At 42.3% G+C, this 18554-nt stretch overlaps 1 protein-coding gene across 1 annotated transcript in view; it reads right to left on the bottom strand.

Annotated features, from left to right (window-relative positions):
* nav2a (neuron navigator 2a) overlaps positions 1 to 18554 on the bottom strand; it is a 205329-nt gene that overhangs the window by 128999 nt on the left and 57776 nt on the right. The window lies entirely within an intron of this gene.

The raw sequence follows: 18554 nt of genomic DNA, 5'->3' as shown, positions 1-18554 counted from the left end.
GCGCCGGTGCGAGTGTGTACAGTAGCAAGTGTAGTGACGGCGACCGGGGAAGAGTAGCAATTAGCGGAGGACTCGATGTTGAATGTGCAGAGGAGCTAATAAAACCATTAAAGCAGCAAATCGGTGTTTCGTGCCTTTATTGTTGCCGCCACCCAGCTCAGCTGTGCAATGAGAGAAGGGAGTTAACCCCTGCGTCTCCCGACCACGGTCAGGTGACCATAGCAGGAAAGGTTAACACTTCGTATAAAGAAACTAAATTACATTAAAATAAAAAAATAAGATGCTGTACTTACCATTACTGCTGAGAGTGTGAAAAAAGGAGAGCGAAAAAGACAAAGATACTCCCGCCGCACAAACACAGACAAGCACTATGCACTAGCTACGCAGAAACACTATGGTGCTGCGACAAAATGGCGGACGAGGCATGGGCGTCGTAAAGTCGAAACGTCGTAGGTCGAGTGCGTCGTAACTCGAGGACTTCCTGTACTGCATGCAATCTGCTTTCCTAACAATATTAATACATGTGTAGTTATGCATAATAGACTATTAGAGTGCATAGTATACCATTAGCCTACAACTCCTTAAGAAGCCCTTCCTTTTCACCGTACTTCTCCAAAATATCTTATTTTATTTTTCTTAAGTATAAATAATAAGTATGTATTGAACGAAAAAAAAGCTCTTTGGATATAATTTCATTGCAACTTGGCAAGAATTCGATTTGACACGGATTTAGGATATCAAAGGTGATGTAAACGTTCACATTTACTGGTGATTCAAAATTATCAACAGGCATTTGGTGCAGGAGCGAGTTTGGCTCAAAATCCAGCGAGACTACTGTGGGAGCCACTGGTCAGGTTTACAGCCTGTTCATGGCTGCAGGGTACCAGAGCGGAAATGTGCTGCCAAGTGCTGCCCACCCAGATTAGCCCCATTTACTCACAGCTTCCATTCAATAAATGTTCCTAACTTTGCACAATGACGTAATCCCAATAAAACACAGTTTTAACAGGGAAAATCCAAATAAATGTGATGTTACACACCTGCCGTAATGCCAAGAATGAAGAACACCACATTCAACAACAGTTCTAAAGTAAGCCAACTGGCTAAAGATGGGAAATCAGTTCTAACGGTCCATTTCCTGCAGAGTGGTATTTTATTTTGAATCGTAAAAAAAAATCTTAAAAGTCTAAAAGCAAGTTGTTTGAATGTTCAAAGTCTGGTAAAAGGAAATAAATCGGCTCCAAACTACAAAAAGGAACAGCCATTAAAGCCTCTAATTTGGCAGATGTTGGGAGGACGTCTCTTTCTTCGAGGTGTGGCACCACAGGCTTATATAAAACAAACCTGCCGAGGCCCTTGAAAACTGAAGCCAGATCATTTATGAGTGTAATGGGTGAGATGTGGATTGGGCTTGAATGTGAAGGGCCCACACATACAGATATATCCAGCACAGACAAACAAACAGAACAGCATAGGGGCACATGAACCAAATGCCCACCAATGTAAGCAGTTGAGACAAAATGAAAAACCACATTTTAAAAAGCTATAGTCCATATTTCTATATTATTTCGAAATAAAAACAGATGAGTATTTGCTTGTTGTAAATTTGAGAGTAGGCACAAATGCTGGGGCACATCTCAATCATTGTTGCACTGAATGCCGACTATATCTGTAAATGCAGCCTGATACCAGGAACCATGTTACCTAGCAACACCAGAAGGATTGCAATGCTGTGTAATGGTTTCAATGATAAATTTTCTTTTGAATCCATCTGTAAGCTATAAGGGAAACTGCAACACCCCCAACACATTTCCAAATGGAGAGTAAAAACAAAAGTTGGACAATAAATTGGTTATAAAGGGATTGAGTTCCACAGAAGGCACTCACTGCACCTCCAGTTGCTAAATTAATTTTAAAAACATGCTTTTATTAAAATTTCCCTTTTGCATTTTTAAAAGATTAGATTTGTTTAAATATTTTATGGTAATCTCATTACTAAGCAAACATGATTATGAAAATGGAATCATCTGCATAATTTGATAAGTCTGTAAATCCAGCTCCTATTTTAATGACACTGTCCCCAGCTACACACTTAACCAAAGCCAAAGGCAATTCATCCTTGTTGCTGAGCGTGCCGGGGGTGATTTGCGTTGAGCAGATGCATCTTTAAATGTACATCTACTGTTTCTGACAGCAGCAATCTGGAGATCAGATTAGAAGGTGTGGTCTTTTTCACACTAAGCAATCCTTTAAAGGGCTTAGTGAGTGGGTCCAGTCTGCCTCTGAGCCAGCATGCTGGGTCAGGAAAGTACCCGTTCTGTGTTGCCCACTCTCGTGACCAAGCTAATCCAGTTTGCTGCAGCGTATTCATGCCATCCCAGCAATAAGCAGACCTCCGCTGAAAACATTGGGCAAGGAGAGTGAAAAGAAGCAATACCAAGAATGAATGTCTATTTGTGTGACAACATGGAGCAAAAAACTGGGTTGCAGCTCAAGGTTACAAGCGCCACAGACTTTTTCTTTTGGATGTGTACATCTTTTTGACATCAAATAATGCTTTCCCAACCTCTTAAAGATGTGGTAAAATACTGCACTTACATTCAGTATTTTTCACATTAAAAAGACGGCCTTGTGATATAAACCAACAAGATCATCCACAATCGCATCAGTTTCATAACTTACAAAGTAAAACAGTTTCATGAACATTTTACTCCTTAATTTAACAAGCTTTGATGACTATTTTGCTCATTATCGCTTGAAATTCAAGTACTGTAAAGCTCTTTATCCAAAATGCAACCATCTTATAGAATATCATGCAGCTAGGGGTGACTTTGACAAAAGTGTCACGTATGGAGAGGATCTGGACCCAAGACCAGGCGGAGGTACGTAGATTATGATGAACAGTTTATATAGGAAAGGTAATGGAGGTGGTCCTGGGTGGGTTGGCAGGCAGTGGAGAGGACAAGTGGTTGGCTGGCGCAGGTGGAGACAGGCTTAAGCAAAGACCCATGGAATGTTGGGTGAATTTTTAAGGACTGCAGAAGTTTCAATAGGACAGAAGTGGGATTGATGATTTTGGTAATGGGGAAAGGACCAATGAAGCGCAGAGTGAGCTTATGGGACTCGGTTTGGGAGGTCATGGGAAGAGAGCCAGACAGATTGGCCCACCTTGTATTCGGGCGTCGGGGAGCGATGACGGTCCGCGAGCTGTTTACTGCGTGTGGCGGACCAGGTCAACGCCGCCCAGACGTCCTTCCACACAGCCTGGATTCTCTGGAGGTGATCTTGAACGGCGGGGACTTCCACTGCCTCCTCCTGTTCTTTGAATAATTGGGGTTGGTAACCGTAGCAAGCCTTGAATGGGCACATACCGGTCGCGGAGCTGATGAGGGAGTTGGGAGCATATTCGATCCATGGGAGGAATGTACTCCATGAGGAGGGGTTGCCTGCGGCCACACAGTGGAGAGTTGATTCCAGGGATTGATTAGCCCGCTCCGTCTGGTCGTTGGTTTGCGGATGATATCCCGAGGACAAACTGGCTGCTGCGCCCACCGCCTTGCAGAACTCCTTCCAGACTTACGAAGAAAACTGGGGACCTTGATCGGCGACAATGTCGATGGGGATACCATGGAGTTTGAACACATGCAATACAAGGAGGTTAGCAGTTTGCAGGGCGGACGGGAGTTTGGGGAGAGGCACATAATGGACACATTTGTAAAAGCGATCGATGATAGTGAGAATGACTGAGTTACCTTCTGAGGGGGGCAGGCCGGTAACGAAGTCCACTGCGATGTGAGACCAAGGAATTGGCAAGGGGCGTAGCAGACAAGCTGGGGACAGGTGTGAAGACTTCCCTCGGGCGCAGACGGAGCAGGCTTGGATGAACTCTCACGTGTCTTTGATGAGGATGGGCCACCAGAAGTGCTTCTGGATGAACTGGGTAGTACGGGTGATGCCAAGGTGACAAGTTAGTTTTGAGTTGTCGTCCCACTGTAGGACTTTAGAACCTGTGGAATCCGGTACAAACAGGTGGTCTGGAGGCCCAGTCTTGGGATCAGGTTGGTTCTTTTGAGCCTCCTTGACCACATGCTCGATCTTCCACGTGGCACCTCCAATGCAAATCCAAACAAGACGAAGGAAGAATGGGTTCGGGTTCTGCTGAACTGGAGGGTGGTGAGTGAATACGGGATGGCCCATCTGCCTTGGTGTTACGGGAACCGGGACGGAAGGAGAGACTGAAATTGAACCTGCTCAGGAATAGTGCCCAGCGAGTGAGTGCGTTCTTAAGCGCCTCCGGGGTTGCTAGGTCCATAATGGCCAAAGTATTCTGTCACATATGGAGAGGATCTGGACCCAAGAGCGGTAGGAGGCAGATAGATTGTGATGAACAGCTTATATAGGAAAGGTAATGGAGGTGGTCCTGGGTGGGTTGGCAGGCAGTGGCGCGGACAGGTGGCAAGAAGTGGAGAGGAGAGGCAGGTGGCTTGGCGGCAGGAATGACGTGGATCAGGAACACAGAGGAAAACATGCGGGAAGTAACTGCAATAGTTTGGCGAGGATTTCCGGGAACAGGCAGGCTTATATGTAGGTGGTGACGAGGGCTGATTGGAGACAGGTGCTGAAAGGGAGCGGGGAGGGGGGAGAGAAGGCGAGATGGCGCAAAGTACCATTCATGGTACTGCAGGGCAGTACATGACAAAAAGGGCAGTAACTCCATGCATCAGACCGCAGTTCTATATTTTATTTTATTTTTATTTTTTTTAACATCTGTCTCATGGAGGCTTTCTGTTGAAAAATGTGCACGAGGCCACATCTGGAGTCATTTTGGTGAGTTTAGCTGCTTAGTACTGTCATGGATATGAAAATGCTTTACTTAACAAATGAGATGCAAGCTATTTATTCTTATATATGTGTTGTACGAAGACAGACAGCACTGCACTATGTTGCAGCCAATAAAGGGTTCTTTGTCTTTGTATAATCTGGTCCCAATAACGATAAGAGTCACCTGGCTTGCGATAAGAGTCACCTGGCTTGCAGCTTTTTTGAGATACACCCTGTCATTCGAACAATTTCTTGCTTTGACTTGCAAGCAAAATTTGAGATTCGAGTGCTTTGTGGTGGCAGTGAACTCAACTCATTTCATAACAATCAGCAGTTTGGCAGATACTGTAGAGAACAATTCTTCAAAATAGAGGCTTTAATCTGTTTCCTGACAGTCGCAGTAAAGGTTTACTGTCCAACTAAACAAAAAAACTGAGAATTGCACATTGCATATTTAAAACAACCAACCAACTTTGCCTAAGGAATGCCCCCGCTAGCTTAACGGTAACACATAATGGAAAACGCCATAGACGCACTAATAAATAGCATCGCTGTTGCAGTGTTATAACCCTTTAAGCAACGCATATTTGATCAACAATCGTGGGGCAACACATTTTGACAGATAACAAATCAATATTTTGAGAATGATTTGAGAAAACAATTTAGTTACACTAGGAGCATGGTCATGCAACAAATTATGCAAATCTCAAAGCACCATTGTGTTCACTTCATCCATAAGGGATTTGATTTACTACCATCTATTTTGACAAAAGTGTTCACGTGTCATAAAAAAAAACTAGAAAATTCCCCAACCGACCTAACAAACAAACCCCACCTGCACGTTCTCGTCAGCACACAGCTGCGATTCCACCTGACAGTGCAGGGTGATCGTCACCCAATGTGATTTTCCAGCACACGACCATGCGGGTTGCCCTCCATGTGTGTTCTGACCACAGGAGCCACCCCTGGAATAGTTTTCTTTCAGGAAGAGAAATAAATATCTATTCACAGCAGGTCAGAATAGACACCAACTGGACTCAAGATCAGACATAATAACTTTGGGATGTAAAATTTTGTTAATGTAAAGAGACAGCACAAGTAAATAATCACACAGCTTGCTGTATGGTGTCATTGCTTTGGTGAGCCCAGAATCTTTGTTGCCATCAAAGCGGTCGTCTGTTTATTATGACAGCTTGCAAGCTTGCAATATATTGGAAACATTAAGACTATAATGACCAATTACATGGACTCTGTAGTAAACATTCACACCAGGTTCTGGTTTAAAAAAAAGAGAGAGAGAGAAGGGAGGAAAAGACAGAAGGCTCACCCAAGACAAACTTAATTGTCAAGAAAATATCCTGCAAAATCTTTGGAAACAACAGTTATTGGAAGCAACAAAGTAAAAAAAAAATTTAGGAAGCAGTACTTAAGTTTTATTTCATTTTATGACTTTTTACTTCTAATACCTAAGAAAATGGATGGGTGAAGAATTTTTACTTCTGTGCTTAAGTACAGGGGTGGAATCAGTAATTTAACAGTCTTTTACACAAGTATCTGTACTACAGTGTGTTAGGACTTTTGCCATCTCTGGAAAGCAACTATGTCCAAACAAACAGATCGCAGTGACACCTGAATGGAGGGAGTTTCTGAGAGGGAGGAGAAGAGGGTTGGAAGAGAGAGGGAGGAGCGTGTTGAGGAGGGCCTGTGAAGCTTGTTGGTTACAGCTGGGAGCCACCAAAGCCTGAAGCGTCCTTTTACAAGCCTCAACCATGTCAGATCACATCAGCGTCGCTGCCAGCTCCTTCTCCACCACACACACACACACACACTGCTAAACATCCATGTGCAAGGCCATGCGCAAAAAACACGAAAACGTTGAAATGGTCCTACATGATGGGATTCTAATCCCACAGCCCAATGTGTCAGCAGCCGCTTAAAGAAGCTGAACACATGCACACGGATGCGCACGCACACACTACCCTTGTGTCTAAACTGGGCTGCACTGCAGGTAAACACGTTCAGTGGCTGACGCTGAGAGTGACAGACGGTCCAAGGGGTTTTGTCACAAATACAAATATAGTTTGACTCTGTCTGTTCTCTTACTCTAATAATGAAAGCTAAACTTGGCTGCACAACAAGACATCTGTACAAAATGTCAAGGCTACAAATGGCATGCCGCGTGAGAATACTGTACGTTGTCACGCGGCGCAAAGGGGCATGCCCAGTTACCGTCGTACTGTTTTTTATTTTATTGCTTTACACTTATGGGCTAGTGTTATTTTTCATACAAATATTTACATTATTATGACTACTCCGTTAGCGTAGGATAGACTACAGCACGTTCTGAATTATGCACAAAAATTGGAGTTATGTACCACCTTAGAAACGGAACTCTGTTGGTAAGTGAGGATCCTCTATTTGAAAGAGGTAAAAAAAAAGAAAATGGAATTTAGCATGGAATATGGAGAAAAAGCTCCATCTACTGATTCTCACCATGAAGCAACTCTTCTGAAACTATTCGGCTGCCCTTCGGTGGCAGTAGCAGCAGGAAGGCGTGCAGCGATTTTAAATGAAGTCTTCGAGGAGCCGCAGTCCATGCAGCTTGAATAAATGTATTTGGACAATAACATTCCTCTATTTCAAAACTGTGCGCTGAGTTTCTAATAGATTGGTTCATTCAGAGGAGAAGTTGGGGACACACGCAATCTCCTTTTCGTTCTCTCGTCATTAAAAAGCTCTGTCTGAAATCATTGGATTAATTGAAAATGACTTTGAAGTGAATAAAACGATTCTGACTTAACTGTTCAGTACTTGTCAAGGTATGGAAAGTTAGGACATAATTAGAACTGAACTGAAGTTTATTATTCAGCTTGAGGTAAGGCTGTCTCCTTGGCTGAACCGTGCGTTGAAATGTTTCCTTCTCTAACTTCCAACAGTTTGGAAACGCCAAATGCCAGAAAGCCACATTGTATTCGCACTGTTAACATGAGGAAGTACAAGAGACGGGAAGCCTGTCTGGTTTGCTTCACTGGCACCTGCCCAGTACATGCTAGGACAAGTTCTTGCCCCCCAAATCCCTGTCTATGACCCCAAATGGGATTAGACTTGTGCAGAAAAATAAAGACTAAATGTCAACTTCAATGTGGTTGACTTCTACTTTAATTGGCTGGTCAACTGAGCCGGCTCAACTGAACCACTGCTCACCGGGTCACCGTGTTTACATGAGGATCCAATGAAACACAATTGTGTTATTATTGACACAGACTGTGGGGGCCAGTAGGGACACGGCCACAGGCAAGAGAGTGGGAGAGAATGTAATCTCTGTTTACCTTGGTGTCCGTAGGCCAACCATTACTGAATCATGTGGAAATTAAAGTTGCTAATGCTGCATAGCCATTGGCCCATTGCTAACCCTAAACCTCTGTGGTGCGATGCTGTTTGTCTTGAAAATTGCCGTCTTTGCCTCTTGCATTTGCTTCATCACAAGAAGGTGATAACACCATGACCCCAGCTGCTGCTGCTGCCTTAAATTGCCCTAGAGCAGTGATTCTTAAAGTGTACACACATACCCAAAGCACAGGAAGCTTCATATCCTCGTTATTCTCCTATTGTCAAGGACTATTAATATTATATATCATATATTATGTAATATTATTAATATTAGTATTAATGTTAAAATTGTACATAATGTTACAATGGCTTAGATTTATGTTTAAATCCAGTAAAGTATATTTTGTGTACAGTACAGATTAGAACATGTTTTAAGTACAGTTAATTGTATTTAACTTTTAGGTACAATGCATATTTATTTAAACTTTAAGAATTTTATTTGTTTTAATATTTAGGATTTAGGATATTTATTTGACTTTAATGTGAAATACATTTTAATTGAGTAATTATTTAAGTAGTGTCCCCCCCATTTTTTTTTTTTCATGAATCAAATCTCTGCCTTTGTTTTTATTCACCATTGGGCCTACTGTAATATTCTATTTTAATGTTGGTCATTGTAGTGGTACTTGGAGAGCTAAGTATTTTTTTTTCAAGGTGGTACTTGGTGTAAAAACTTTGAGAACCACTGCCTTACAGAAACAAGCAAGGAATGAACTAGAACTTCTAGAAGCTTCTGTAAAACCATTAAATTGCAACTTCTACAGTATTTAAGCCTTTATCCTGACTGCTGTTGATTGCACTCATATATGCATATTAGTACCATACCATCTATTTTCTATTGCTTATCATTTTAAGGGTCATGGATGGCTAATTTTGGGTGAGAGTACACTCTGCACTGGTCACTAGTCAATCAAAATCAGTAGTTGGAGCCACTCTAGTGTGACAACAAACAGTCAGTTGACTGAGAATACTTTTGAGGCATAAACACATAAAAAAAATTTTTTTTTAAAAAACAGTCATTGAGCAATAAAAGGTTGCCAGAAGTGTGGTAATGCCGGTACAATTTTTATTTATTTATTGACAATTGGGCAAAAAGATGCAGAGTCCTCTAGCAATTAGAGCAGTTTGAAATGACTAATAAAACAATAGTCCGGTGCAATGACCATTGTGCAAAGGGCGCCGATACTTCAAGAAATGTATGCTGTTTAAAGCGACTAGTAGTGCGATAATCTGGGATCTTGTCGATTGTGCAAATGTTGCAGATGCTACTCAGGCACATGAGTGGCCAGTATTGGTCAACAACAGATATGCAAATAGTGCAGCGTGGCGTGACAAATTCAAAGACGAAAAATTGGCATCATTTTGCAATGGAATTGGAAGTTAACTGTTGAAGAAGTTAATGGCAAGAGGGAAGAAGCTGTTGGAATGTCTGCTTGTTTTAGTTTGCATTGTCCGGTTCTACCTGAGGGAAGGAGCTGGAAGAGGTGGTGACCAGGATGTGAATGGTCCGAGAGGATTTTGTATGCTTCTTGTCTTAGCTCTGAGAGCATGCAAGTCCTCAAGGGGAGGTAGTTGGGTACCAACAATCTTTTCAGCAGTTTTCATTGTTCGTTGGGGTCGGAGTTTGTCCTTTTTTGTAGCAGCACCAAACCAGACTGTGATGGAAGAACACAGGACTGATTCGAGGACAGCTGTGTAGAAGTGCCTCAAAAGCTCGTGTGGTAGGCCGTGCTTCCTCAAAAGCCGCAGGAAGTACATCCTCTGCAGGTTGCAGGTTTCTTGGGGACTGGGATGATGCCGGAGTGTTTGAAACAGGATGGTACTTCACACAGTTCCAGAGATCTGTTGAAGATCTGTGTGAAGACTGGAGCGAGCTGTTCCGTCCATACTTTGAGGGAGGTTGGGGACACAAGGTCTGGGCCTGCCACTTTGTTGATCTTTTGTTGTTTGAAGATGCGTCTCACATCCTGTTCGTGGATGGTCAACAAAGGAGGGGAGTCAGAGGTGTGATGGTGGTCGGTGGTGCGGCTGGGTGGGTGTGGGGTGTGAAATTGTCCTTTTCAAATCTGCAGTAGAAGGTGTTCAGGTCGTCGGCTAGTCTTTTATTGTTTTCGGCTTGGCGGGCCTGGGCCCCATATAGACAAACAAACTCACATTCACACCTATTGACAATTTAGAGTCTTCAATTACCATAACGTGTGTTTGGGAGAAGTGTGAGGAAACCACAAAACCCATGGAAGCACAGTGAGAACATTCAAACCGCACACAGAAAATGTACGAGCGAGGAGTCAAATCCATTTGGCTGTGAAGCACACACAGTGACCACATGGTCCATTTCACTACATTAGTGGTTAATGTCAAGTATTCAAAATTCAAACAATAACCAAAGTTTGTAGGAGGGAAACTAATTTTCACAGGAATATTTATTTGCTTGGCTGTGACATTTCATTGCAGTGGGTAGTAAACAAGTCTGTTTGCTGGTCTTATAATGTGCCAAAGTGATAGAGAGGTTTTGGCTATTTGACTCATGCTGTCAAAACTGCTGCACTACATCATAGATGCGCTAATAATATTCCCCTGTAGAGCTACTTTATATACTTTAATATTCGAAGCACCTCTCAGTATAATGCAGTTGAAGTTTATACCAATAAACATAAACATAAATAAATAATACTACAGTGTTCCCTCGCCACTTCGCGCTTCACGTTTTGCGGCTTCAGTGCTTCGCGGGTTTTTCCAAAATAATTCATAAAAAAATAAAAAATAAAAAAATATAGCCATATCAGCAGCCATATTGTGGAAAGATGCGTTGTTTCATGTTGATGCACAAGAGAGAAGGTTTCCCTGCATGCCAAACAAAGAGATGAGTTGACTCAGAGGCACAAGTTATGCATCTGTGGCACGCCATTATGGCGTGAATGAATCTACAGTGCGGTACATCAAGAAAGAGGAAGCAAACATCCGCAAAACTGCTTCAATAAGGAAGCGACACGTGTGGTAACTCCGCGTAATAAGAGACAGGGTTATGTCCTTGTACAGGGGAATTTTGAAGCAAAAGAAAAAACAAAGACAACAACTACCCATCACCATGTTTTTCTCCAAGTTAAAACCCCAGGTACACCATCAGCGCCTCCAGCAGAAGAGTCTCAGTGAACCTAAAGCCTCTACGAGTCAAGTGAGAGCCTCTCCTCCGCCACCAACACAAGCATCTTTGCCTCTCTCAGAAGGCAATGTTGATGAATGTTAATTACTGTATCAGGTTTTATAATTAAAGATTTAAGTAAATACGTGTACTGTTGTAATCTTTGTCTCAAATATGTAAAGTATAAATACTGTTTACATATTTTAAAATCCTACTTCGCGGTTTTTCACCTTGTGCAGGGGGTTCTGGTCCCCATTAACTGCAAAAAACAAGGGATCACTGTATACACAATTGCTAAACAATTAAATAATGACTTACTTTCTCAAGTTTTTTACAAACTCTTCATTAAGCAAAGATTAAAACCTTTCATGGCCTGGAGCCTTTTCCAAGCTGTTGGATGGATCCCAGCATGACCTCTTCTTCACTGGCTCTGTACCATCAGGACCACAGTCCAGCCACTACTGGAGGAAATACTGTACAAGTGTGAGAGCTGCAAATGGAGGAAGCTAACTTATTGTAATATTCCTTCACACAAGCAGTCTTCAAATCTTGAAGGTTCTGTGGGCTTCTTTTATGGACCTATAGTTTCAGTTCTTTCCATAGATTTTTGATTGGATTGTGAGGTGATTGACCGGGCCATTCGAGCAGCTTTATTTTTAGTTTTTTTCTTTGAAACCAATTGAGAGTTTCCTTGGCAGTATGTTTTGGATCATTATTCTGCTGAAATGTCCACCCTCGTTTCGTTTATTTTGTGGGACAATGTCCTGCGGTCTGATTCAACAAAAATTTAACTGTTTTGCCATAATGAGCATTATGTTTGGAGGAAAAACAGAGAAGCTTGGAAGCCTGAGAACACCATCCCAACTATGAATTATGGAGGTGACAGCACCATGTGTGGTTGTTTCGCAACAGGAGGGACTGGTGCACGCCACAAAATAGATGGCATCATGAGGATAGAACATTATGTGGGAATACTGAAGCAACATCTCAAGACATCAGCCAGGAAGTTAAAGCTTGGGCGCAAATGGATGTTCCAAATGGACAATAAACTGACGCATACTGCCAAACTGGTTACAAAGTGGCTTAGGGATAACAAAGTCAATCTTTTGGAGTGTTCATCCCAAAGCCCTGCTCTCAATCCTCTTGAAAATTTATGGGCAGACCTGAAAAGCCATCTGTAACTCAGTTGATAGGTCATCCATTTAGGCATTAAATAAAATAGGAGATAGTATTCCTCATTGTCTTACTCCATTACTATGAAATACTGTATAACATTATCCAATTTAACCTGAAAACACTAAAATTCTCCCAAAAATTAGGGAGACCTCTACCTACCTGTGTGCTAAAATACAATCTCCTCGAGAGCATACAGTAAAGACAAAGGTCAGCACTATGTTTTCATTTTAAGCTAAACTGATTGTCAGTGGTCACGACAACTTTGTTTGTGGGATCCTTTCCTCTATTGTGTAATGCAATAGGTTGATAATTGTCTATATGATTCAATTTACTAGTCTTTAAGCAGGCGGCACAATGGCCGACTGGTTAGAGCGTCAGCCTCACAGTTCTGAGGAGCGGGGTTCAATCCCCGGCCCCGCCTTTGTGGAGTTTGCATGTTCTCCCCGTGCCTGCGTGGGTTTTCTCCGGGCACTCCGGTTTTCTCCCACATCCCCAAAACATGCATGATAGGTTAATTGAAAACTCTAAATTGCCTGTGTGAATGGTTGTTTGTTTGTATGTGCCCTGCGATTGGCTGGCAACCAGTTCAGGGTGTACCCTGCCTCCTGCCCGATGATAGCTGGGATAGGCTCTAGCACGCCCACGACCCTAGTGAGGAGAAGCGGCTCAGAAAATCGATGGATGGATAGTTTTTAAGCACAAGAACTAACGGTAACAACATAAATTACATTAAGAAACCCGTAAAGCACATGGATAGCACAGGGCTGAGTCTATAGCTGGCGTATTTTAGATGTTCTGCAGTAATGCAATCCATACCATAGGTTTTAGTATTAGTAAATAAATATCTGCTACCCTAACTATCATGTCTACAAAGACCTATATGATCATGATCAATAATAACTTTGTTTTACTGTTAACACAAAAAGGTTGCAGTAGTGCTCCCACCATACCTCAACAATATTTTTTTCCGTGTTTTTAAACCATTTGAACCATGAACTGTTCCATAACTATCCCCAAGAGATGACTGGCTGTCAGAGGGAACATCCACAATTGGACAAGATCGCTGCAGGTCCTATATTCATTCAGTGGTTTCTCTATTTTACAGTCTATAATAAGTGCAAGCATGCAAGCTAGATGTGTTAGACACTGCCAGACCGTGTCTGCAGTAATCATCATACTACATTCTGTGCATATTATATATATATATATATATTTTCTTTACCGCATATCATCACTAGGGTCACGGGCATGCCGGAGCACTATCCCAGCTATCTTCAGGTGAGGGGCAGGGTACACCCTGAACTGGTCGCCAGCGAATCGCAGGGCACATATAAACAAACTACCATTCGCACTCACATTCACACCTATGGGCAATTTAGAGTCTTCAATCAACCTACCACGCATATTTTTAGGATGTGGGAGGAAAACGGAGTACCCGGAGAAAACCCACCCAGACATGTGGGAGAACATGCAAACTCCACACAGGCGGGGCCGGGATTTGGACCACGGTCCTCAGAACTGTGAGGCAGATGTGCAGCCAATCACCGTGCTGCCTACACACACACACATATATGGTTGTTATATATATATATATATATATATATATATATATATATATATATATATATACACACACACACACACACACACACACACACACACACACACACACACACACACACACACACACACACACACACACACACACACACACACACACACACACACACACACACACACACACACATACAGGCGGCACGGTGGCCGACTGGTTAGAGCGTCAGCCTCACAGTTCTGAGGTGCAGGGTTCAATCCCCGTCCCCGCCTGTGTGGAGTTTGCATGTTCTCCCCGTGCCTGCGTGGGTTTTCTCCGGGCACTCCGGTTTCCTCCCACATCCCAAAAACATGCATTAATTGGAGACTCTAAATTGCCCGTAGGCATGACTGTGAGTGCGAGTGGTTGTTTGTTTCGATGTGCCCTGCGATTGGCTGGCAACCAGTTCAGGGTGTACCCCGCCTCCTGCCCGATGACAGCTGGGATAGGCTCCAGCACGCCCGCGACCCTAGTGAGGAGAAGCGGCTCAGAAAATGGATGGATGGATGGATATATATATACACACACACACACACACACACACACACACACACACACGGCACGGTGACCGACTGGTTAGAGCGTCAGCCTCACAGTTCTGAGGATCCGGGTTCAATCCCCCTGTGTGGAGTTTGCATGTTCTCCCCGTGCCTGCGTGGGTTTTCTCCGGGCACTCCGGTTTCCTCCCACATCCCAAAAACATGCATTCATTGGAGACTCTAAATTGCCCGTAGGCATGACTGTGAGTGCGAATGGTTGTTCGTTTGTTTGTGCCCTGCGATTGGCTGGCAACCAGTTCAGGGTATACCCTGCCTCCTGCCCGATGACAGCTGGGATAGGCTCCAGCACGCCCGCGACCCTACTGAGGAGAAGCGGCTCAGAAAATGGATGGATGAATATATGTGAGGCAGTTTTAATGTATAATTACCGTATGAATGAGTGGGTCTTTTCATTTGTTGCATTTCTCATGAACTTTTGTGGGTCAAACCATGCTTCTTTCTGTGGAGTGACTTCCCTCAATGCAATCTCAATCGACAAGAGCACACTTGCTTTGTGTGTGTGTGTAATATATATATATATATATATATATATATATATATATATATATATATATATATATATATATATACACACACACACTATATATACTGTATATGAGATGCAGTGAACTTAATTTTTCAGGCTACACATACGTTTTTGTCCTTGACTGGTTTCTCATCAGCATTGCTACAAAATCTGATCTCATGACATGATATTCAATTTAAGAACCATTTCTGATTCATACATAGAAAACTGAATTAGGCTGACTTGATTTCCAACCGAGCAGATTGAATCAAAAGGAGCTAACTGATAGAGATGTCACCATGTTTTCATGCTGCAGTAGGGATCACTGATACATGACACGGCAGCAGCTGAGAGGCGTGACTCAAATTTAATCAGCGTGGTTCTGTCCCTCAAGATATCTCAGAAAATAACCCAGTAATTACTATAATCAACATGGATGTTGGCTAAAATCATGGAATAGCTTGTCTGTATAAATCTGAAATAAGGGATGAGTGAAAGAGAAATGTGTTGTCTTTCTAGTCAGAGAGCAAAAATATAGATTTACTCCACATCTTTTCGGCACCCACTGATGTTTTCGTGTTCATTTCTCTTATTGTTTTTTTTCATTTGACCCAATTTCGATCTACCAATGTATGATTAGGCCATTCGTCACTGTGCTGATAGGTGTGGGTGAGTCGGGTCAATCTTGCCTCGGGCTGAATGAACCTTCCTCCAGAGAGACTGTTGAATATGTTGAGTATGGGAACCAATAAGACAGCCCATTTTCTCCAACACTACCAATATTTTACAGACTATCTTGTCGAGGTCAAAAGTGGGAATGTGTCAATTCTAAGCAGAATTCAGATACTTCTGTGCATATGAAAAAAAGGGAAAGGTCACCTCGCATAGCACAACTCAACTATTGAAAGGAGAGTGAGGCGATGCATTCCGAATTGTCGACATGGGATTTCATAAATGAAATCCCAAGGCCAGTAAACATATATACTTACGGTAAAGACTGATTGTAACAGTGAAAACTGATCATTTTAACTGAATGGTGACAATAAAAAAAAGTTTGCCCCATGCAGGTGTATCTTGTATAAAAAGAGTAAAACACTGCAAGGGGTACTACAGTGCCTGTTGTACAGAACTCAAGAATCTTACTGCAAACACACACACACACACACACACACACACATTTGCTCGAGGGAGGACAATCTCCTTCTAGTGGTCTCTATCTGCTGTTTCCATGGCAACTTGTCAGTATATCGTTTCACAGCATAGAAAAACGACAAGAAAATAGCTATTTTGCTCATTAAGCGCTCAGTGTGGTGGCAACAGACAGAATCTGTTCACAGCCTGAATGTCTTTAACACATGGATCACCTTCGGGGCCAAAAATTAGACCCGACACCGGTCCTTGAGTCAGCAGCAAGGCTCGCTATGACCCGCAGGTCCTTATACAATGCATGAATAAATAAATACAATAGAGTTATACAAATTCGCCCATTACAACATATCTGCATTAAAGTGGCTTTTACAATATAGCATCACTAAAAAATGCTCTATTAAATATGAACATGCTTTGTGGCTGGCCTTTTCCATTACTGAATGCAGATGTTTCCATATTAACTAAACTATATTTCAAGTGTACATTGGAAGAAGCTTGAATAGGGTGGGATGTGAAATTGTCTTTAGCAATTAATATTTCATAGGGAAACTGCTTTACAATAAAACAGTTTATTTCTTTATTATCCTCCATGGGATTGTAATCATCAGGAGGAAACCTCAAAGGCTCAACCGCCACACGAGCCTGAAATGATATGCACTGTTTTAAATTGACTCACTTTTATTCATAGAGGTGTAGTAAACACACAAAATAAGGTCAATTTATCCTCACTCTGGCATACAATCCAAAATATCTTTGTAATTTACAGTTTGATAATGTGCACAAAATTCAAAACAAACCAAATACCTTAGAATACTGACTGAACTGAATTCAATTTTTTCCCTCAAAGAGCAGAAACTCTACGTCGTGTAGCATGAAAACAAGGGGCTGTCAAGTTTTATGTGAACCTGAATGACGCACATGCTGGTCACGTGGTTGACAGAGCTGCAACAGCTGCTAACACTGAAGTCGAGGGACCACCAAGGGGTCCATAAAAATAATTTAAAAAAAACACAATGCTCAGTGGTTAGCACAGTTCTGAGTTTTGGGGTTTGAATCTCAGCTCAAGTCTTGCTGTGTGGAGTTTGCATGTTCTTCTCATGCTTGCATGGGCTTACTCGGGGTTCCTCCCACATTATGAAAAAAAACCAAAAACTGCATGTTAAGTAAATCGAAGATTCCATGTAAATTATCTATAGGTGTGAATGTGAGTGTGAATAGTTATTTGTCTCTGCACATGTGTCCAGCAATTAGCTGGTGACCAGTCCAGGCTCCAGCTCACCTACGACCTTAATAAGGATGGACTTCAAAGATGGAAAATTCTTAAGTGACACCTTTTGCTTTTTTTTTCTCAATATTGATAATTCTGATAGATTGTTCAATCATATGATATGCTGAATTCCCACACAGCTGAAATGTCACACACAACTCAGTGCATGAGGGTTGTTTTTATAAAGCCAAAGGGGTAAAATAAATTTTATCTGTAAAATTGTGAAGCGCTGAGTTCCCCTTTAAGTGCAGCAGCGGCACTCGGCTGGTGAAGAATGGAAGGAGGGTGCAAGTTGTTCCTTCTTGTTGAGTTTTATTCTTAGCACTTAGACATGAACTATTTCTTTTGTTTAAAAGCTGATGACGTCTTTGTCAATATTTACTTTTCACCACCATGAACCCGGGAGCTGTCTGCGCTGAATGTGAAACACACAGGTTCGTCTTCCAGGAACTCAGGGGAGAGGAACACAGTAAGACATACTTTCAGATGTGTTCAATGACACATTCAGACACCAAAAGGGTATAGCAAAAGTGTAATGGGTACTTTACATACATGTTCAGTCCATGACGCATAGTACAGCATTTTATACTGTATCAAATGTTCCTAAATGATCTTTACTAGAATCCAGCGAGGTATGAGGGAGAGCAGCCACATTAAGGGAAACAACCGACGTCATAGCTGCCATTCCACTCAAGCTACAGTACTTTCCGTCAGAACCATGGAGCTAAACATCTGGCACTTTACACCCTCCACCTCCGCTACTAATTGGCCAGTTTCCTTTCAACAATATTACAAAACGCGCATATTCCATAACAGTGCACTCTCTTTTTTTCCCTCAGTCTGAACCTGTTACTGTTTACACTTTAAATGTTTTGTTTGTTCCCCTGGATGGTAGGAGCTTTCCCAAACAGTGGGGTCCCTGATATCCCCAAAGGTCTAACCCCACCAAT

Source organism: Phyllopteryx taeniolatus, chromosome 2 (genome assembly GCF_024500385.1).
Source record: "Phyllopteryx taeniolatus isolate TA_2022b chromosome 2, UOR_Ptae_1.2, whole genome shotgun sequence".
In the NCBI taxonomy this organism is placed as follows: Eukaryota; Metazoa; Chordata; class Actinopteri; order Syngnathiformes; family Syngnathidae; genus Phyllopteryx; species Phyllopteryx taeniolatus.
The sequence above is the reverse complement of the archived record's forward strand: the minus strand, read 5'-3'. Positions and strand labels throughout refer to the sequence as shown.